The sequence below is a fragment of the Gymnogyps californianus genome, chromosome 17, assembly GCF_018139145.2.
Source record: "Gymnogyps californianus isolate 813 chromosome 17, ASM1813914v2, whole genome shotgun sequence".
NCBI classification, from domain to species: domain Eukaryota; kingdom Metazoa; phylum Chordata; class Aves; order Accipitriformes; family Cathartidae; genus Gymnogyps; species Gymnogyps californianus.
In genome coordinates this window covers 5,295,555-5,318,514 of record NC_059487.1, presented here as the reverse complement: position 1 = coordinate 5,318,514, position 22,960 = coordinate 5,295,555, and the positions used below count along the sequence as shown (strand labels likewise).

At 41.4% G+C, this 22,960-nt stretch overlaps 1 long non-coding RNA gene across 1 annotated transcript; it reads right to left on the bottom strand.

The window, feature by feature from the left end:
• Positions 1 to 2,139: 2,139 nt before the first annotated feature.
• Positions 2,140 to 22,239, bottom strand: LOC127023390 (uncharacterized). The gene is made up of 3 exons (XR_007767435.1): positions 22,182 to 22,239; positions 2,724 to 2,787; positions 2,140 to 2,582 (listed from the first exon to the last, which is right to left on the bottom strand). It is a non-coding gene; the product is annotated as an uncharacterized LOC127023390 (long non-coding RNA).
• Positions 22,240 to 22,960: the final 721 nt, after the last annotated feature.

Here is a 22,960-nt window from a genome sequence, read left to right as displayed (position 1 = left end):
CCAGGGACACACCTGGGTTTTACCTTGCCAAAGGAGTGGGAAGAAACAAGGTCCCCTCCCAAGCCCAAACCTCTCCTACGCGGTGGCATAGCCCCAATTCCTCCATCTGCCAAAGATCCTAAGTGTGCATCCCTTCCATTCACAATTCACCTCTAATAGCGCTGCTCCCTGATAATGACGGGTTAGCCTTTCTGTTGCTGGAAGCAGGCAGCTAAACTGCAGCTCCCTTTGATCGTCCCTCTCCACTCTTCCCGCAGGGCCATATTTTCCTAAGGGAGAAGGGGGCGAGGGTGCAGCCATGTCACCAACTCCCTCTGGAACAAGCCAGGCAAGTCTTTTATCTGCAGGGAGGTTTCGCTCTATTTAGTAGGATTAAGGCTTCCCCAGTTTGACTAGAAGCCCTTGCCTGCTGATAAAAATACATTTCGGTAGCTTAGCACACCTGGCTCAATGCACTGTAAGTAGCTGCTTAAGTGTATGCATGTTAAAAGCATCCTATGGGTGCTGGCAGACCCGTAGCAAATGGAAGTGACTTGGGAGAGCATGGGGACATGTGAATGAAAGGCCTTCTTCTTTTTGCTTCTCTATTAATGGAGATTTTTTTCGTTCTCCACAAAGTGTTAAATTCCACCTCTTTCTTCCATAAGAAGGTGACAATTACAGAAAACTTCTTTACAGGCAATGAAAGATCAGGGCCCAGAAAAGGGAATTAATTCTTAGATTTGTCTGCAGTGACAAAGAGTCACCGTGTGTGATTGGGTTTTTGCAATCGCTCTTGCTCATAGTTTGGCTCCTTTACAGGTTATCGGTGGATCTGCTACACAGGAAAAGCTTCAGATGATCCCGGTGATCTGCAGGGACATGGAAAGAAGAAAATGCCCAGGGGACAAACATGTGCCCTGAAAAGCTAATTACCTGCTGGGCCAATCCTCAGCTGGTAGAAATGGTTGTATTTCCACAGCAGTAAATGTAGGCAGATTTAGGCTGCTGGGATCTACTCCTCTACTTACTTTTTTCAGTTCGGAGTGCATCAAAGTTTTCCTTTTTCTGACTATGCATCAGGGGATCGATCCCAAAACCCCTGATCACAGGGCTGTGATCCTGCAGGGTGTGCAGGATCACAGGCTGTGATCCACTTCAAATACATCTGGGCAGGCTTCTGGCTGAAGCACGCGTGGCAAGGGCAGCAGTTATGCACGCCTCACCACAGGGTCCAACCAGCCTGGGACTCCACCACGCTCTCACCAGGTTGTACTGAGCAAACAGGACATGAAAGCACCTTCCCAGCTCTCAGCACAAGAGAGCCTGGTGAAGACAGCGACACTTGCCTTTGTGCTTCCAGTAAGAGGCCAGCTTAAGCATCTTGCTGATGTATGGACTTAGGTAGGAGGTGGATTCCTGGTTTTGTTTCTTTCCTGTTTTCTGGTTGCCTTTCCCTTTCTTTTAAGTGTAACTCATGATTTCAGAAGCTGGATGTTTCTGTGGGGGCAAGGTAGGGTTAGTAATTTGCTTTAACTAGTGTGTGTGTTTCACTGACAGACACTTACAGCAGAGTGGGAATTCAAAGGCATTTGTCCAGGCTGGCAAAAGAAATTTTGTCACATTGATACATTTTTTTTTTTTCATTAGTTAGTTTGGTTGTGTTTCTTTATCAGCAGCTCTTTCCCTTCCTAGAGCTGGCTTACTCTCTTTAGATCAGTTGCAGGCAGGCTGTAATGATCTTAATGCAGCTCTGATCTATATAAGCCAGCAGCCGAGTCTGGTGATATATTGCAATCTTTATTGCCCTGTTGCTCCCATTGTCTCAAGTGCTTCTCCAGATCGATGGTGAAATTCCTCTGCTTTAGTGGCCGTAAGCTGGGAGGCCATTCATTCACCAGATGTGTGATGAGCTGAACTGTCACAGGTTGGGCTTATGGATGCTCAGCCTACAAAAGACGTCACACAGACCCATTCTGCAAAACTCTCGGCAAGAGAAGAGCGGAGTGAATTCTTGCTAAGGTCACAACCCCCCCACTCATTAATTACACTTGGAATTAGTTCTTCCAAGTGGATCCGGATCTTCTCCTCACCATCAGGTTGTCACAACTATAATCTGATAAAATTACGGAACAGAAATAATTCAGATATAGAGTCAGAGCTAGGTCTATTCAGGAGAATGAAAACTTCAGTGAGAAGTAGTAAGGATGCTTACAGAAAAATGAGTTTGGATGTCAGACTTCAGGATCTTTATGCTAAGGCCCTGAGATTAAGGGGTCTGAAAAATTATATTGTGCCATTTGGTGTGTCATGAGATTTTAAGCCTGAAACCCTGTTTAGTGCTTTTGCATATAACATCTCCTCCATACAAATACAACTCTTACTAGCTGTTTCTCTTCAAACCTCAAGTTTGAGTTCACTCATTTAATTTCCTACCCTCCCACCTATGCAGTTAACTCTAATTCAAATCAGTTCCAGCCATTGCTTAGCTCCACCACCACCATATCCACAGTATAGTCCCATTCTCCGCCTTCCCCTGGGCTTCTTTACACCTCTTCCCAAGCTTGAAACACAGGTGCAATAGGATCTCCTTCTTTATCATCCTAAATTAACAGGGAAGAGAACAATTACTGACATTAACTCCCTCACCCCTAACTAGATTTGGCATTGCAAGGATGGGAGTGGACTGAGAAGGGAAGAGATTGATCCAATGTCCATAGAAGAGAAGGAACATACAGCATTACCTGCTCTTCCTTCCCTTCCAACACCAGGAAAAATATCACCGAGACTCCTGAGGGGGTCCTTTTCCTGAAAAGTATAGTGAAACAGAATCTCAATTTTCCATTGAGAAACGTTCAACAGAAAAAAAAATTTCTGTAACTCGAAACAACTACAGCCATTGCTGTATAATATTGGATATGTTGAGGATCTATCTAAATTAGCAGGGCCTACAGCTATTATGAGGTTTTCCTGGTGATTTTGTCATGAGGATGAGAATCTGCCAAATTTTAGCATGGGCTTTGTGTCGTTCATCCTTTGAAAATGTATTTCTGGTCTGGAAACTCTTCTGGCCAGGATTTCCAGCATAGAAAAATGTCATTCCAGAATCCAGGGAAGACAGCAACTGCTCAGCTAAGAGGTGGCAAAAGAGCTTTGGACAGCCTAAGGTGTAAAAGGAGGAAATTAGTAACTAATAATGTAAAATCTTTCACTTTAAAGGAAGAAACTAAGGGCACAAACACAAAACGAAAGCAGAGAATATAACTGTTCAGCCAGAAATGCGAGGAAGTCAGATCTGTCAAGATTGGTCCCATATGAGCCCCAGGACAGAGCGCCTTATGAATAATACTGAAGTAATCTTGTCTGTATGTTGTTTCCTTGTTTTAAATCCATGTTGCATGTGCGCCATGGGGTACCAGGAGGAACAGGCCTGAGAGGTTATTAGAGGAAAGATGCAGAAGAGACTGATGGACTGGAAAAACAGTCCCCTATAGGAACAAATCTAAGTGCCAGCATATACGAGAGACCGCAGTAGATTGAATGACGTTGTGTGTGTTGGGAGAGCTTCAATTACTTAATTAAGGAAACGATGATACCAAGAGTGGTTTGAAGAGAGAAGCTCTCTCATTTGGATTCATTTCACTTTATATCTTTTTGGTGAAAGATGGAAATAAAAACGGAAGCAGACATGAAATTTGATAATGTTATTGCTAGAAACTAAAATGGAAAAAATACTGGGAATGAATTAAAGCCGAGGCATAAAATGCTAAAAAAGGGAAGAGAAAAATGGTCAGGCAGAACCTAAATAATTCATTTATTTCCAGCAGTGGAAGAGTATTAAAAAACAAGGTACAGTGATTACAGCAGGCGACTGGGAGTTGGGACTCTTGAATTTTATTTCTTTTCCTTAACATATGTCATTTCGTAAGTCAGTCTTTCCATGCTCCAGTGTACCCAATACTTCTTCGCATGACAGTGATGTAGTTGGACTTAATTTGCTGATGCCCTGTAGGTGTAAATTGTTATGAATTGGCAGAAATCACTTGAGATTTAAGGATGAAGTTATCTTTCCATTAGGAGCTTGGCTACCAAAACAAACTCTCCATTGAACTCCCCAAAAGAAAATGCAGCTCCAACTGAAATTTCACATTTCATATCTCACTCCGGGTAGAATTATCCCTTGTGAAGCGATACTTCTGATTGAATATCTCCCTCCAACTCCCTGGCGTGAGCGTTGCTTCTGGGTAAGCAGTGTGAATTGTCTCTCTTCTGTTCATAAAGTTGAATCAAAGCTTTGGTTAAGTCTATTATTATACTTTCCCTTGCAGGCCTCAATATCATCTCACATCCAAAGACTGTAGGCAATCACAGATGTGTCCATGAGACGTAATGTCTACTTGGCCCTTCCAAACAGACCTGCTGCTGATTCCTGACACTTGGACAAGAGGAGGATTAGGGCTTTGCCGCTTTGCTGGGCAACTCTGGCACCTGCCAGTAGAGGCTGACAGTGGTCTACACACAATCCCTGCAGATGTAGTAAATGTCTCACCTTGGAAAAGCAAGTGTTACATCTAGATGAGCCTAGATAATTGCATACCTTTTAAAATATTGCATTTGCCATCACTCTACGAATTGCTTTCCTACATGCATTTTTGGAAGATGCTCATTTCTCCTCTGGCAGGTTTAATTTTGAATTGAGGTGTGCTTTCCGAGCAGAGAATTTATGCCCATAAAACCTGCAAAAGCACACTCAGCTACATGTTGAAGTCAGTCCACCTAGATATGCAAGTAAGGTACCCCAAAGCAAAAACTTCCAGATTGTTTATATCAATTGTAGACTGTCATGGCACTGATGTTGCTCCTGCACATCAGAGAAGCCATATGAGAATTTGGTTGTCAGTGATGGTGTAGATAATCGGTTACCAAAAATGACTGCAGATCCAGATAGATAGAAGTGGTCTGTGGCTCATCTGTTTTGCCAAGCTCAGTTGCTGCATCTGGATTTGAATTGCTAAAATCAGCACAAATGTTATTGTTGAAAGCCACAGACCATGGTTTATGTCAATGATAGAGAAACCTCAGAAAGTTTGGAGGTTTCCAGTCAGCACCCAAAAGTTTGGATATTTCTCCAGCTTTAGCCAAACAAGTGAAATACTACTGTTGCAAAAAGTTCAAGTAGTAAACTCTGGAGAGCAAGTTGTTTCACAAGATTTCTGAAATTTATGGTTTCAGTCTGAGGACAGAAGTGTTGCAAGACCACCGCTTTGCTTGATATCTCTTTGTTACCTCCATTACTTACTTCTATGAATATTATCGTGTCGTCTGAGAATTCCGTGATGTTAATGAGGCTACACTGTAGCAGGTTCTATCCAATCCTACAAAAGCAACCCTTCTTGAAAAGAGCTTCCAATCTAGATGAACACAACATCTTAAAAAGCAGGAAATGAAGTAACATCACTCCAGTCTCGTGGGGAGATGACAGAACTTGCCTAAGATTGTGACTGAGATTCGTGACAGAGCCAGGGACTGAAGCAGATCTTCTGAGCTACCAGCCAGCACGTTATTGATAAAACTCTTCATTTTCTCTTTTTGCCAGTGAAGAAGCATGAGTATGGATGCTGTGAGTCAGTTACCAGAAGAAATAATTGCCTGAGAGATTTTTAAACTTCAAAACAAATCCCGTTTTAGTTTTGAACAATGGCTAAGGTCATTTCCAAATCGGTACGAATGGAGTTGACTATCCCTGATTCAGAATAGCAAACATCAGCAAAGCACCGGCAATTAACCAATTTGTTAACAACCGCTCTGCTGGAGTGAGTCTGGGGCAACTGTGCAGGAAGGCAAAGAAGGCAGTTCACTGTAAATTTTACTGAACATTTCAGCGTTGAGTCTGATAAATGGTTTCTGAAGGATTTTTCTGAAGTACCTGGGACTCCAAGGAGAGAAAACATTTCTCAGTCCAGATGCTGTGAGCCAGAGTATCCTACCTGCAACACCAGATGTTGAAGTAGAAAGATAAAGGGGAGTTGTGGTTCTAATAGAGAAATACAAAATCCAGCCTCACTGGGGTGGTCTTTGCAAGCATTATATTTCAAATATTAAGCTGGGACAAAAATACTGCAATTTCTGGTTGTGGGAGAAGAAGGAGAAGAGTCTCAGACACTCATTTTTAAACACCAAGTATGAGAATTACAAGGTCTGCATCTGCAGATCATTATCAAAATCAGTATTGAGGTCTTTAACTCCTGTATACAGAACATGGGTACTGCTGAGTGCTCAGCTGAGCACCCTCCAGAAAATACATCCTAAATATCTGTGCATGACTATTTAGGTGAGTTTTAGTGAATTTGGAACAAACAGAAATATACTTTTTTATTTTAATGGTTTGAAATATGTACCCTTTCAGTCCTTATAGACACAGACTGCAATGCTGGCACATAAGATTTATTTTTATGCCCTCCTCTAAGCAGGCTCTTTCTTTTCAGCGAGTCTGCTCTCCAACTGATGAAACTTCTCAGTAGCAGAAATCTAAATCTGTGGGTTTAAACCACTGTTGTTCCTTATCTTTCCATGTGAAACTTTTACTTCGGCATAAGAGCTCTTATTTCTAGCTTAAATAAGTCAACTGAATTTTAAAAAAATATTCTGAAATAAAAATGGAACTAAAATATCCATATAGATAGCTCTATAGCTATAGCAGCAGAAGTTTAATTCTACAATTACAGATTAGAACAGAATTTTTCCTTAGTAAGGATATAAACCACGTACTCACATCTATCTGTAAGGATCAGTAGACAGATAAAACTCCAGGTACTCATTGCACTAAAAAAAAAACCCACAAAAAAACCCTTTCTAATATCCCAATAGAAAGAGGACTATAAAGCAGTGGTTTTTTCCTCTCCGAGTTGATGCTTTCTATCAAGCCCCAATTTTACTGCAATTGTTTGAATCAAGTTCTGCAGCTAATTGCAGACAGTCTAATTCATCTTGTTTCTTTCCAGTTCATATGCAGCCCCAAATACCTAGGAAACGTCTCAGAACCTTGCATTTGATTTTTCACTTGACAGTTACAAATCAAATTTACTAATCTGGATTAGAACAATTTAGGCGCAGTTTGCTGTCTAGTTCAGTAATAATTATAAAAAAAAAAATTTGCCTTGCCTGATGGCTATGTATGTGTGTACATAAATATATGTGTGTAATTATAAAGAATTATTCATGTTTCTTTGTCTTTGCTATATACTTTTACTTCAGGTAAGTGTTTATGGCCCATTAAAATGGAGCAATTCCAAAATTTCCTAAGCATGATGAGCGGTACCATAAATATGTGTACGCCGTTGCCAATTACTACATGAATAACAATATCCTGAATGCCATATGCCTTCATTAAAAGGTGAGCTTGGGAATATTCTCAGTTTCTGCTTTCTCTGCGTTTCTTGAGCAGACTCCAGCCTCATGGTAGTCAGCAGCAGCAAGCAGTGGGGAGCTGCAGTTTTAATAACAAATTGTGACTAGTTGCTACTGGCTGCAAAGTAGCTCCCACTGAAGCACACAGCCTCGAGGTTGCGGGAGAGTACACAGGTATTCAATTTAATAGACAGTCTTTTGAGTGAAATGCATCAAAGCCTAAGCAGACCTTTTGCTGTGGGAGATATTACCCTCAGCTGAAACTAGGGATAGGATTCTCTAATTTGCTCAAACCTATCCATTTACAGCAGACAATACCGTCATTAAGAGCTGAGAGTGGGAGGAGGGGGAAAGAAAGCAAAAAAAAAAAAAATCACTGCTACTCTTTTAAGAGAGTATTATCACTAGCTGTTTCTCAGAGATGAACTTGCTATGAACACACAGCCTTGAATCCAGTGACAGCAACGCTGTTGAAGACTTGGATAGCAGTTTTACAGCCTTTACTGATAATCACATACACTTAGTTATTATGTCAATGCAAATTATCATCATTTATTATTTATACAAGAAGAGATTTTCCAAAGTGCCAAGGACAGCCAAGCGCCGAACTCCCTTCAAAAGTCAGTGTGGGAATTAGGTTCCTGGATCTGTCTCTACCTCCAGTGCCCATGAACAGCTTGGTGCATCTGATGGGCTTGGCTTGTTTATTGAATTATCCGTAAGATGTATTTCTGTGGGATTTACTTTGATTTTCAGGATCTGGGTCCCAGGCAAACAAATTCTCTATTCAGTTCAACTAGGCACTCCAACATATTTTGTTTGCATTAGCTACACTCTGTTGCATTAGTAATGTCCCATCATATCATATTAGTAGTCTGCTTTGCTAATACAGGAAAAGTCGTTCACGCAGTACAAAGTCTACTTGTGTTAGCAGCTGTTTTCCTTTGTATTTCATTATAGACAGAAGTATTGAGCTCTGAGGGGGAATTTCTTCAATACCTCGGGTTAGATTTGTCCAATGGGATAATAGGAAGACATTTTGTTTCACTTAAATTTGAACAGGGAAAATATAAGTACTGTTGTTTTCTTCCTTTTATCTTTTCAAATGCAAACAGATTGTTAGAGTGATTTTATTTAACTGAAAGGAGTTCAGCTGGCTGAGATTTTTAAATGTGGGCATTTCAACTACTTTTGCTTTTTAAAAAAAAATTCCAAAAACCCAAAATGGAGAAACAATGTTTATAGGACACCAAAAGGCTTTTTCCTCCTCCTTCTCCCAACACCATTCCCAATCCTGTTCACTGCCAAGCCAACGTAGCTCTGACTGACTGCAACGAGAGGAAGGCTCCCTTGGAAATAATGCTACCATTTTTTAGTATGTTTACAGAAAATTGAATCCAGCATGAATCAACATGGAGACTGAGCTTCAAACTGCTTTTTTGCACTACTTCTAATATGGGGTCTAGGGATTCTCTTTTATTGTATATGTGTCAGACATTTCCACAAGGGCTAGAACAAAGCTGAGTTTATTTTGTTCTTTACTGTCTGATCTCAGAACCACTGGGACAATTGTACAGGTCCGTGGCCCAAGAGTAAAAGCATCACTTGAAGCTCCAGAATTGAACATCTGACCACAGCTTCCAAGGCACTGGGCGAGACCAAGCTAACCCACTGTATTGCTATTGAGCTAGTCTGCTAGAGGAACCAAGGGAGAAAATAGTTATTTGCCTATAACGCATGCAGTTATATTAAGGCCAATCCAGCATCATAGTTCCACTGAGCTCTTACATACACTAAACCTGAGAAAGGAGGAAGGGAAAATGTGTTTATATGTGGTGAGAAAAAGGAGTATAGTCTTACTTGGGGAACTGTGTCTCAGCTGTTACTCAAACAGCAGGATCAGGACCCTTCCCCTTATCCATGACCATACACAATATTCCCTCTAGCCCAAGATAACATTAACAAGCACGGTGCATGATGAAGTTTTATGGCTTAGACATGATGCGTGATGTCTTATGGCTTAGACACTTGTCATGTCTTCCAGAGCAAAGCTTATTGCCAGAAAATTACTCCTGTGATACACCATGTCTTTTTTTTGGATGTTTTAATAAACTAATGAAAGTGAGAGGAACGCCAGGCACGCTGCTGTGTCAGATGTGATCTGTGCTCCGTGCAAGCACGTGCTCACAGAGCAACTTCTCCCTAGTTGCAGCGCAAAGCCATCCCAAATGGATGCTGATAGGATTTCACAACTACAAACCTATCATAGGTATGTAGCGTTAAAAAAAGTGTTTGAAAAATGTTTCAGGAGTTATTAGAACTAACTTAGTATCTCTCCTGACTAGTTTTAGTGCCTCAGGTGATATGTACAGTTGCTAATGATCATTATTATTTACTGGATGACACTGCCTGAAATATAGTTGTGAATCAGTGCTTGACAGAATAACACAGAACAGAAAGATGGCCCCAGTCCAAGAGGTGTCCAAAGCCACGAGCAGCACAAGAGAGTCAAACACTGTACACTGAGCTTTCTCAAAGATTTGGCCTTTAAAAAAAGGAACACTTTTCTAAACCTGGCCCTATGACCAGGTATGCACTTATCGGAGGGAGAAATGGTAACAAATAAATTTTCTAAATGACTACGTATTTTCTGAAAAGGTTCTTAGAGTATTCTCCAATTTGATGTCTTGTAAATTGCCAAGACTAGAAATATATTAAAATGTTTAGAAGGAGTGATTTACCAGCTCTCTAATGGAACAAAACATTTAGGACATGAGACTTTTCAAATCAAGCTCTGATCTGGCACAGAAGTGAATGTTACCCATCTGACACCAAGACAGAAGACTTTAGTGCATCCATCTTGGAAGAAAGAAATTCAGGTTTTAGTATAGCAATTTTAAAGGAAGTATTATAATATCTGAAGCTGCTTGTCTTAATGTCAAACTAGACAATCTTAGCTGGAAAAATACCTTTTCTGAAAAGTACAATTTTTCCCTGAGATAGCTACTTAAGAATTAAATCCTAAACTGTTAGCTCTTTCTTACTCTTTTCACCCATGTATTCTATAGAAGATTTTTTTTTTAAATGTATGTTAGAGGTTTCATTTTCTATAAACCATCCCTCAAATATTTGGCTTTACATTCTCACACATGACCTCGATTCTTTAATATTGACAGCTACTGCAGACTCCTTCCTTGAGTTCCCCCGTTGGGAAACTCAATGGTAGTGGACTCTTGTATGGGTCTCAGCACCCAGGTAGACATATTGCACAGAGGGGTTGGAGGCAAAGGATGGAATCTGCCCCTCACCTGTTTGTTTCTGTATCTTGCTATTCACCTAGAAACTGCTACCTGTTTGTGCCGGGTATATACCATTTACTAGGGACCCAGAATTAATTCTATCATTGCATTTTCATCCACTTACTTACTGAATCATTTTAACAAGACAGAGTAAAAATAATTCAAAAATTAATACCTATCCCAAAATGTAGTTTATGGACTAGATAGTTCTCTAACTCTGAAGTTAATGAGAAGGAAGTCAATAGAATTATTAATATTAAAACTAACATTAATGAAGTCAAAATCAAACTCTCCATTGACTTCTAAGGAGTCAGATTTTATGCCCCAGAATATTACATATCGACCTAACCAAGCCATGTAGCATCAGCCATGCAACAGCTCTTCAGATCTTGATGTGTGATGAACACTAAGACATGAAGAATTCTGATAAAGTGATACTAAAATGATTTAATATGTCAGCTTAATATCACTGACCTTGTGAAGGAAACACAAGGGCAAAAATGGGGCTATGTGTAGTGCATGCATGCCAGAAAGTCTCTGGTTTGCATGGTGGCTCTATTTGCTGATGTCAGAGAGACTTCAGTGTGATATAGCATTAATATTGTCTCACATGTCAGGTAATGCAAATACAGAAAATTACAAGTAGTGTGAGCATGTACTGAAGATGAGCTCTGTGACATCCATTATGTAGAAGCAAAATCATCTTACCTCATGAAAGATGGCAGCTTGAAGGCTAAATTTAATGAGTCTGATTCTGATCTCGTACTAGGTTAAACCAAAAGTGACTCCATTTCAGGTAATGGAAAAGCACTGCTGCTAAGCAAAAAGAGAGTCGGATTTATTGATGCGTCCAGCTACGCTTCTGTAAAAGTTGACAGCCTACTAAAGGTTGCTATTCATTAGTGTCTGATTTTTGACAGTCATCATAATTGTTATTAGAAAACCTCCAGCGATACTAAGTTGAGATACAAATTAAAAATAAGCCAGCGGTACCTTTAAATGTGCCATGAGCTTTGTTTTTGGCACTGGTATCTTTGAGCAGAGGCTTACAGTTCAATTCAGATAGTTAGCAGGGTGCTGACAGCAACATGTTGGTACAAGACTGTACTTCTCTCTTTGGTTTTGTTTTAATTAAAGCCGCATTTATTTTTTAAAGCAGGTCATAAAGCTAACCTACTCTGACAACACAGAATTACATTAAAAAATCATTCCTTATAATAATTATAAATCTCTGCTAAAGCAAATTGAAATTAAATTAAAGTACCGGCATACGTTGCCTTTCTTCCTGATAGGAGGAATTCGTCTGATCAAGATCACCACCAACTGCTCAGAGTTTGCAGCGAGGAGAGATCCAGAAATGACTCTCAGTCTTCAGCTTCCTGCTCCTCTGCATCAGTTAATGTATCAGAGCTTTAGCTCCCAAGGATGCCCTCTAAGCACCTAACATGTCACTTGGCTATACCTACACCACATGCCACAACTACAGCTGGTTTCAGTGGCACTTTGTTCACCAGCTAAGGATGGCACCCTCCAGATGAATCCTGTCCTTACACACTGCCAGAGGGAATGAGAAATGCTGGTGTCACAATTTAACTTTAAGTGAGGTAGTTTAAAGCAGAAGGAAAAAAAAATTATAAATATATATAAATAAAATTATATAAACTTATTATATAGCCAGAAGTGTTGAATGCAGCAGGCTGATTTCAGAAGGTTTATAGTCTGGGATGACATTACTTATATGACACGTATGGAAACTATGGGGTGGAATTTCCCTGAAAACAGTCCTTCCCACAAGATTTCTGGCACTTTGGATTCTCTACGCAGCTAGAAAGGACAATCTGTCTCATTGTACTTGAGTCCTCCTTGGTTGGGTTGGAAACCAGGGGCCAGATCCTTAATTTATGTAAACAGGAAGAATTCTGTTGAAACAAATAAAGAGGAATCAAGGGAAATTCTCAGTCCAAAACTATAATAAAGAAAAAGGTTTCTAAATCTTTCAGGACCTCAAAAAGTATAGACCAAATCCCTTCACAGAAGTGAGTGGGATGAGAGGAGGAGGAGGTGTTTTTTCTTTTCCTTTCCTGATGGCCTGCCCAGAACAACAGACATTTTTCTGTTAAGAAATCTACAGTCAGGGGAACCCCCTTGGTCCGCTGCAGTGAGGTACTCAGTATTTAGGCTCTTCATTTCTCAGTGTCCCTCAGAAACGGGAACCAGAACTAGCTGCTAACTTCAGAATGTACCGAGTTAAGAATCTCAGGATTAGAGAGAACACATTGTCCTGCAGTCTGTAAGTAAGATGCATATATGTGAGTCACATGTTATAGGGAATGTCAAGGGATGTCAAGACATGAAAAGTCTAGAGATTGTGTCATGGTGGGCAGACAGCGCGGTCATTCAAGAAGTGGACTGAGCATTAAAAGGACAAAGAATGTTATAAGATAGAGTTTAACCTCAGTGTACTTCAAGTGAAACAATCACTGTAGAACATTTGGGAGTTCAGTCAATGGGAAGTTGAGAATCCCACTTGCTCTGGATGCGTAAATGACATGTAGGAAGCCTGGTGGTTGTGATGGCAGAGACGAGTGACTCCCAGCTCAGCCTGGGAGCTCCAGGCCAAGAAGAGCTCCCTGAGAGAGCAGGTGCTCTGCCAGGATCCAGTGGGCAAGAGCAGAAGGGGCCAAGTCCCATTTCTGTCTCAGCTTTCATCTGAGTAACTCTGGGGATGCCCCTTCTATCCACCACGAGACACTTGGGTTTCAGTTTCTTACCAAGGCAAGGAGAGAAGGGGTGTCCTACATAACAGAAAATGGCCATGTATTAATGGATGGCTTTCCAGGCTGCTTCTGTGTCTCCCTCCACTCTCCAGCACCTGAAGTTTTTTTCTGGTTGAAACACATTAAGTTGGTGTTTGCAGCTCAGGAAGTGTTACCTGTTAGTGGCAGCTCAGTGATGTAATTTACTTTCCCTAGGTCTCTGGATTGGGGCTGTGTCAAGCTGGTGTCGTCTAAGTTTCCAGAAAGAAACCCTAGCAAACTAAACATAAAGCAAACTGTGCTGCTGGAAGAACCTAGCAGGGAGGTTATGGGAGCATTCATTAATTGCTGCATTGCTTGGCAGGCTGAACTGGTTACCAGTTTGTTTCCAGTTGCAATGGAATCCAAATTCCCAGTTTGGATCTCTCTAAATGAAGCCCAGCATGGTTTGGATGCTGCAGCTCCTTTCATCTCTACAGATGTTGAGATCAGCTGCAATCTTGCATCTAAGTGATCTGAACTTTCTGTGTGTGCGGGTGGGGTTGACATATACCTTTGTGGATGAAGGCATTTCCTAATTAGGACTTTCAGCTTAAGCAACACCTTGCTTTCCCTAATGGTTTGGCAAAGGTAATTTGTATTGCCCTTCAAAGCATCCATCAAGGCTAGCTATTCACTCAGATTCCTCCTGAGAAATCTGCCTAGGGAAGTGGAAGCCTGGAGCGTGGATGGGGATGGGTGAGAAGGAACATAGTTATTCATATCTGATATGGTATGATGTTTTTAACTGATTTGCAAATGCTCCCAGATATCATGATAGAGACAGAGAGAGAAACTGAAAAATACGCAGATACATCAAAAGCACTTCCAGGATATGGAGCAACTATTGCTACTTAGACTACAATTTTCTAAATGTCTGATTTCTTCACAGGGGTGTGGTGGGAAACCAGAGAGATACTAAGTAAAATCAATCCCCAAAGAGCTGAAATTTTGAATGACAAAGAACTGTAGCTGATATCTAGGTACTCGGTGGGTTACAAGTGAACACAGCAGCTTCTGCTTCTAATTCCACTAAGTGACTTCTACTTTGCAGTGGTGTTTATCTGGGACAGCCCACGAGTGTCTAAACTGGCAGAACAGGCAGCAGAAGACTTCCAAAGTATTCCTGACATGCAGCAAGTCACTTCACCTCTCTATTCTGTTGCTCTTTGTCTGTCTTACCAACCTTAAGGCCGAAATCATCTTGCTTTCAAGATCTCAGTCTAAACCTTTCGGGGCAAGAACAGTGTCTATTTGCTTGTCCATACAAGTGCTAGCACAGCAGGTCCCAGTCTTGGTTATAGCCTGCAAATGCTATTACAGAATACCTGGTAATAATGGGAAAAAAGGATGAAGTCATCCTGAGCTCTTGTCCCATTTACGCACCATCCATGGAAGTTTCTATATTTGCATCTCTCAGAGTACAGCAGATTTGCCAGGTCTCTCTGGACCCAAATTTGGAAAGCTCTACCTTCTCCCCCACCTCTGTTGGCTTTGACAAAACAGGTTCCTGCCAAATCTATCACAGGAATGTTTCTCTTCTGTGTCCTTTAAGTGCCCAGGAAGCTGGGCATGACATTTGAAGCCAGGGACCAGAGCAGAGTTCGGCATAGCAGACTTTAGTAGCCTAGGTTACTCTCAAATCCAAAACCTGCCAAAATAACCCCCAAAACACATATAATCCAGCTTACATTTGTGTGTCCAGAGTATCTATGTTTAACTTGACTACCTAGTGGTTTTGCGGTATTCATGAATACACAAAAGTAGCGCTTGTCCCAAAACTTAGACAATGGTTTATTTCCTGTGCAGTGATTATACATATGCTGCTGTAGCAGCTGAGAAATGGAGGTATGATCACTCTAAAGCACAGCAAAGAGTGATCTATGATCCAGCACTGAAGGAAATCCCTTTATGAAAAAGAAGTGCTCCTTGGAGGGCCATTTCCAGTGTAGCGTGATCGGACAGGATTTAGCTACAGGTTTGCCTTAATAAGAGCTTGTGGTAAATTCCTAGGCATTGCATTAAAGAGGTACCTGAGTATGAAGATGGCTATTGATTATTCAAATTGGCCGGGCCTTGAGGATCACATTTTCATGGAAGTGTTCATGTCAACACATAGGTGCATTGGCCACGCACCTGCCATAAAAGTAGTTTCCACTTCTTAGCGCTTACACATACGTTTTCCACTGTTGCACATGCAGTTGTGGTGTCTATCTGATCATGCCAATTCAGAAACTTCAACATCTAAATATCTTTAGGATCCATTAACCAAAGAATTCAACTTCATGAACCGGTTTCAAATCAACACTTGCCCTCAGCAAGTCTCAGCTCATTTGAAAACCAAGCAGATCTGAATCTCACTTAGTAGCTGAAGCAAAGATAACCTGGTAACTTGTAAGCAGGGATTCTTATACAGCACAAGTGTGTAAAAATGGTCCTTTCAAAGTCTTGTCCTCACACCAGAACTGTTTAGAAGATAATGAGATGAGCCACTGCAGTAGTTCACCTGCTTAATTCCACAATGCAAACTTTTAGTAACCGGTAGAAGTAGACTGGATGTGAGAATTCTTTCAGGATAAAAAATGCAGTAATATTGTGTGTGGCATACCCAATAAGGCAACTCATTGAAAAGTATGGATTCTTACTCTAGACCCAAATGTTTGAGAAAATAAATTGCTTCATTTTCGCTATTCATGTAACTCTAAAAGTAAATATTCAAAGCTGTAGGTTCATGCTATAGACTACACTGAGTAACCTATACCATGTATAACTCCTTGATTTTTACATTTCAGGTCCCTGAAAATATGTTTATGTACATGCGTACTACCAATGAAATAATGGTCCTAGTGACATTAGTAGCAATAGAGACATTCAGGAAGATTTGTGGAATCCTTCAGTCTAAAGAGATTGCTTTCTTCCCTTTTCTGATCTACACTACTTTATACATGTATACAGAAATATCTGTGTACATATATATACACACACATATATATTAACACAAATCCAACCACCAGCTCCATTTTCCAGTTACTTCCCACAATTATTTTATTTAGGAAGCTCTGATGAAATACTTCTTTTGAAAATCCAGCTCCATTGCTTTTAGCATTTTAGCTGCAAAGAAATTACTCAGCCTGTCAGGGTAATCATCATAAATATTGCTGTCCACGGTGTTTCTACAAGCCAATAGTAACTGGCTGGGTCAGTTCAGCTCAATTCAATGACCTTCCAAGAAAGAGTTGCATTTGTATTCCATCCCCAAACTACAGACCAGCGTGCATGTAAAAATGGGCCATTGTTAAGACATTGACCTCTTTCCCATGATTTCTGAGTCATAACCACTGACACCAGCGAATTTGAGCTCTGCATCCCATATATCTGCAGGTGTATTCTCTCTTTTTTCTTGCAGAACCTTGAAGCATATGTGATACCTTATGATTTCAAGAATCTGTCTGGACAACAGATACAGAAGCATGGGTTCAGCTCAATTGCCCTATAATGAATGAATGGAGCTCTTAAGTTTTTGCTGATTAGGTAAGCAAATTTGAACTGGAAGCCATCAGCTGAGAACAAACAGATGCCATGATGCAGTCCTTGAGGGACTGCCCTGAAGGGTAGTTTACGTGTGATCCAGGGATGCACTCTCACCAGGTATAAATCGCCCTGACTTCCCAGGACTGAGTGATTTACATCCATAGAGGCCTGGCCAGAGAATGTTAACGATGCTACATTTGTAGTTTTAGCACCATTTTTTGGCAGCAGTGCAAGTTCAAACAGCCTCCACCCCAGGCCTGCCCAGTTCCTTGACTGGTGCTGGTACAACCCTTTGTGTTGCTGAAAGCCATCCTCCAGGAGCTGCAGCCACCAGGCACGAGGAAAGCTGGCTCCTGCCCAGCCAGCGACGTGGTCCTGATAGCTCTCACAGCATCTAGAATAGGAATGGCAGCATAAATCACTCCTCTTTCTTTCCTTTTCTTTCTTTCCTTTCCTCCCAGTCTAAATATGCACGTTGGATGTTTCCCTCTTTTAGTCACTTCTAAACCACAGAGAGAAAGCAGGCTCCAAAAAGGTCACCAGCATCTGCCTCAACATCCAGCCCCATCCGTATTCATTCAGAATATTTTGCACATATCAGTTAAATATTCTGTGATCAACCTATATCCACATTACACTGATAAGTAAACTGAGGCCCAGAACAGTGACGCTGCAAGATCATACAGTTAGCGGTGGAAACAAGAATAAAACTCAGGAGTCAGCTGCTAACCACATAAGCTATCCCTGCTGCTGGCCTCGAAAGTAAAAATAATGGTTTGGAGTCCTCCAGTTTTCATTATAAGCTTTTTGGATGAGTTTTGCCTAAGGGGAATGAGTTATTCTCCGCTGTTGCATCAGTATGTTTCACTTCAGCAGAATTATGTGTCACTTTATGGTAGGGTTGTCTTCATTTTTTTCTCAGCTGTGCTTAGGGAGATCTTTGTGAACATCTTGTTTGACAAATTCTGCACCACCCACATAACCACTTTGAGGCAAACTTAGCAGAGTCACAGACTGAGCTGGGCCCACTTATCTTTGGTGGATCTCGTCTTCTTGTTGCTAATTGCAATCTGCAAGGCCCAGTGGCCGGAGCAGAGCATGGGGCTTGGATCTAAGTACTTGGTGCTTCACTTTGTTGTTTTGTCCTTGTGGCTTTGGGCAAGTCACTGAACTTGATTGATAGCGTGTTTGTTTATGTGCTTGTTAGTTTCTAATGAAAATTTCAGCCAATGCAAAAATATTTGCAGCAATATTTTTATGCTTTTTTTGAAGGGAGGAGAGATTACATTAAAAAAAAAAAAGCCTTCTCCCACACGCAAACATTTCTTTTCTTCCTTTCTTCTTTTTTAGTTTCCTGAAACTAAACATGGAAAATAAATCGTCCTTAAACCAAGAACTGCAGTTTCTCAAAGAAATCCAGAAAAGAAATTTCTATTTCAGCAACTAATTTTTTTTTTTTTTTAAAAAAACCTTTCATAGAAGTTTTCAAGCAATAGTGAAGGGACAGAGAAATGCCTGGTTTATAACCTGCCCTGTCTTGATCCAGCTGCTTCAGTCTCAAACGTCAACAAATACTGGTGACTTTCAAAAATCTGTAGGTTGTGTTTTGGATGATATTTAGATAAGCAATACTTCTTGTGTATAGAATAGTCTTGATTACATTATCTAGCAGAATAAAAACAGATGGCAATGAAGTAACTATTTATCTTCCTAGTGAATTTTAATACATGGGTGTCCTAGTTTCAGCTAGGATAGAGTTAATTTTCTTCCTAGTAGCTGGTGCAGTGCTGTGTTTTGGATTTAGTGTGAGAATAATGTTGATAACACACTGATGTTTTAGTGGTTCCTAAGTAGCGCTTATCTTAAGCCAAGGACTTTTCAGTTTCCCATGCTCTGCCAGCAAGCAGGTGTGCAAGAAGCTGGGAGGGAGCGTGGCCAGGGCAGCTGACCCGAACTAGCCAAAGGGTTATTCCATACCATGGAACGTCATGTTCAGTATATAAACTGGGGGGAGTTGGCCGGGAGGGCAGGATCACTGCTGGGGCATTGGTTAGCGGGTGGTGAGCAATTGCATTCTGCCTCACTGGGTTTTCCCTTGAGTTTTATTTCTTTTTTTTCCTTTTTTTTGTTATATTCCTTTTCATTACAATTATTAGTATCATATTTCATTATTATTATTATTATTGTTAGTATTATATGTTACTTTAGTTATTAAACTGTTCTTATCTCAACCCATGAGTTTTACCTTTTTTCCCAATTCTCCTCCCCATCCCACTGGGAGCAGGGGAGGAGTGAGGGAGTGGCTACGTGGTGCTTAGCTGCTGGCTGGGGTTAAACCACGACAATGGGGAAGTGAGGGCACAAAAAAATTGTTTTAAACTTGGCATAATACGGTCACTGGGAGCTATGAAAGCTTTTCCCAACCACCTCTGCACCTAATCTTGACCTGAAGGCATTGCTACAGCTCTAACCTTCTCCTGCTTGAGCTAAAACATCTTATTTCCACTTCCTCTTCTCAGCCTGTTCCTGATTTGACTTCCTCTGCACCAGCACAGTTGCATACCATCTAGTGACCCGGCACAGCAGCGCAGCTCGGGAAGCACAGGTACATCCATCAGTGCAACAAGACCGGACGGACGAGAATGATCCGTGGCAAAGGCAGAAAATTACAGAACAGCTCACTGGAGTCAATAATTGAAGCGCTGCCAAATGTTGAGAAGTTTACCAGTGCTCACTGCAGTGGGGAGAATATTAACATACTTCTGATGAAAACCTGGCCCACCCCCATTTTGGATGTTTAGTATTTTCTGTGATTATGGCACAGCTGTTTCTGAGCTGGTAGCAGGCTTCAGCGATACTCCTCCATCGCATGTTCAACGATCAAGACCTGCTGCTTGTGTTTGTACCATTTGTGGTTATACAGAGCAACTGTTCACCCCCCCAAAGTGATTGCTAGGGCCTACGCTGTGGAATAAGTGCAACCAATGTGAGAACCTGCTCTTGGGGGCAAAGAGGACAGTCTGGCAGGGCAAAACTGAGCTCCGAACCTTTCATAATTCAGTATGCTTAGCAGCCTGGGTGGATGCTGCATTTCATTATCTCTTCAAATTGCTGCAGATTTGTTCAAAGGAGCTTTCTCTTGTTGGTAGGGCCACACGACAAGAACCAGCACGTTCACGTCTGACAATGACGTTAACCGCCTTTGCAGCGGCAGAAACAACCGCACCAGCCAAGCGGTGCTGTCTGCCAGCCTCAGAGATAGGCGAATCGGAGTATTCCTGCAGACACCTGCCAACCATGATCCATCCCCTTCTGCCTCCCCTCCAGGTGAAACTCTGATTCAGCATCTTAAACAAAACCGCAAAACCTGCTTGTCAGTCTGGGAGCTCTCTCGTCTCTCTCTTCCCTCCACCACAAGACTCTACATGTAACCGTGCTGCTGCCCAGGGGCTGGAGCACAGGAGCAGGGTACGTTCAGTAACAGCCTGACACCGGCTGCTGTTTGAGAAACTGCCGGGCTTTGGCTTGCTCAGGGAGAGCGGTTGATGCTCCCCAGGCTTGGCAAAGCTGTCCAGACTTGCACTCCCAAGGAGTGCTTTTCAGCACGTCCTGGGCTTTGTCACCCAGACAGAACTGTATCGGGGGAGTTTGCTGCTTTTCAGAAGCAGAAGTCTGCTGTTTTGTTCCTACCCAGGCTTTTTTTCATGTAATTTAATTGTATTTTATTTTTGCTCAGTGGCTTGAAGTGGCAGTGAAGTAGAAACACAGTAAAGGGATAATTCTGAACGTAGTTATTGCTCCAAGCAGAGACGCTGGAGTCTTCCCAACCCCTAACTTGCTTTGGCCCCCAGAGCAGCCTCTCTTCAGGTGGGGAGGAGGGCTGAGGGACAATTTTTTAGCTGACTGGAGTTGGCCACAATTCCTCCGCAACCTGATACAGCCTTTGCTGACATTCTTATACTCGCCCAAGTCACCCTAGTCCTTATTGCAACCCCCTCTTTCTTAGTCCTTGTTTTTTATGTCTGATGAGGTTCACATATCACAGTCAGGTTTATTTAGCCTCTGGAGCCTGTTAGATTTCTTTTTGCATTTTCACGGATTTCCTACAGCACAGAGTCCAAGTGGGGAACTAGCATAGCCTTCATCCTTATAATTCAGCTGGCCTCTTTATCCTCTTCTTCCCTGACAAGTCCTTTTATTTCCTATTGTAACCCGATTTTTTTTGTCCTGTTCTCTGTAGTTAGTCAAATAGATCCATCCAAACTATTAAAAGCAGCCTTTTCAGAGTAGAAGTATTCAACTTTTTATCTCTTCCCTTAACAGAAGTGCAGGCATACAGACTTTTGAGTTGAGAAGGGCAGATATATTAGCTTTGGATATCAAAAGAAAGGCAGAAGGAATTGTCATCCTACCTAATAAAATGAAAAATCCTGGGAAACACTGTGTTTAGAAAGTGGAGAAGACGAAAAACCTCTCTTTCCTCTCACTAACTATCTAAAACAGCCCAAACAGTCCCAGAACAAGCATTAATCCACAACCTGGAATTTAAGTCCTTTCCTTGTCTGGGTGGCTGCAGTGGTTGAAAACAAACATCCCAACATCCCTGAATTTGAAACTGGATCTAAACTATGCCATTGCAGCTTCTCTCTCCCCTATCATTAGGCTAGATCTAAAGATATGAATTTTGCACTTGAAGAATTGTAAAACTGACTTTTGCCCTGTAGTGAACACATTTTGATAAGGCCCCAAGAATATTCCTGTAAATCAGGAGAAATGGCATAGATACATCATTAAATCTTGAAAGAGAAGTTGATAGCGTAGAGTAACAAGAAGATACTAATTGTATTTAGAAAGCTTTTCATTAGATTGAATAGAAGGAATTAAGCTCCTCTGTGATTGCCTCACAGTCCTAGCTATTATGATGCTTGTAGAGGTCTACAAGAACTAGACCGTGATTTTCAGAGGCTTGAAGCGATGCAGAAACAAAACACCAGGCTTTGAACAGTCAGTGAAAGTGAGATTAACAGAGGAGAAAAGCAGCGTTACCCTGAGAAAGCAGAGCATGTAGATGAATAAAGCAACTCCCACCTAAGACGAAAATTTGCATTAAAGCTCAGCCTCCTCTACAGATCAGGAATACGTCAATACCAGGACATGAAAACTTGGTTACCTTCATTGTTTGGGCCAGAGTCACTAGCTTTTAGACAACTGCTTCTAGATCTTCTCCTCAAGCGCAGCTCCAAAGTCATCCCAGAGCTAGGTGGGTCCTTTTCTGACCTTAATCTAATCAGGTTAATGAGACTGCATGTGGTAGCACTTACTAATCAGTGCTTGAAGCTACAAAGAGGGAAAGGTATCATCAGGCCTATTTGTACCCAGCCTTTGGCACTCTGAGTTTTGAGTAGTCTTGTAAATAGATGCCTCTTCCATCCTTCATTCTGTACAGTTTTACACCAGTTGTCATATTCACTACTTAGTTGAACATAGAAATGAGGAATCCCCTTACATGTTATGCCTCTCCACACACAGATATGGTCATGGGTGACTATAGGAGTCTCCTTAGAGAGAGGCAGAGCTTCATCGCTACTATATCATCTCAAGTGGACTGGCAGAGGTCTTGGTAGGCTTTTCTGGAGAAGTTAAATCTGGATTAAATGCTAATGAGGCACATAAAGTACTTAATGCCCCTCAAAGATCTTGTTTCAGGCTCTTCGTAGACTTGGGCACCTGCTTCATGCTTTGATCAGCAACTTGCAAGGAAGGGGAGATACTTTTTCTTCTGAACAAATGAAATGTTTTATTCCACTTAACATGCATCCTTCCCAGAACAGTAGCCCTGGGTATGGCCTGTAGTGCTTCTGCTTTAATCTCTCCCTGTAAACAGTCTCCATCTCCACAAAGAATTTTCTCTGTGTTGATTTCATCCAGGATCTGTAGCTTGTCTAGCAG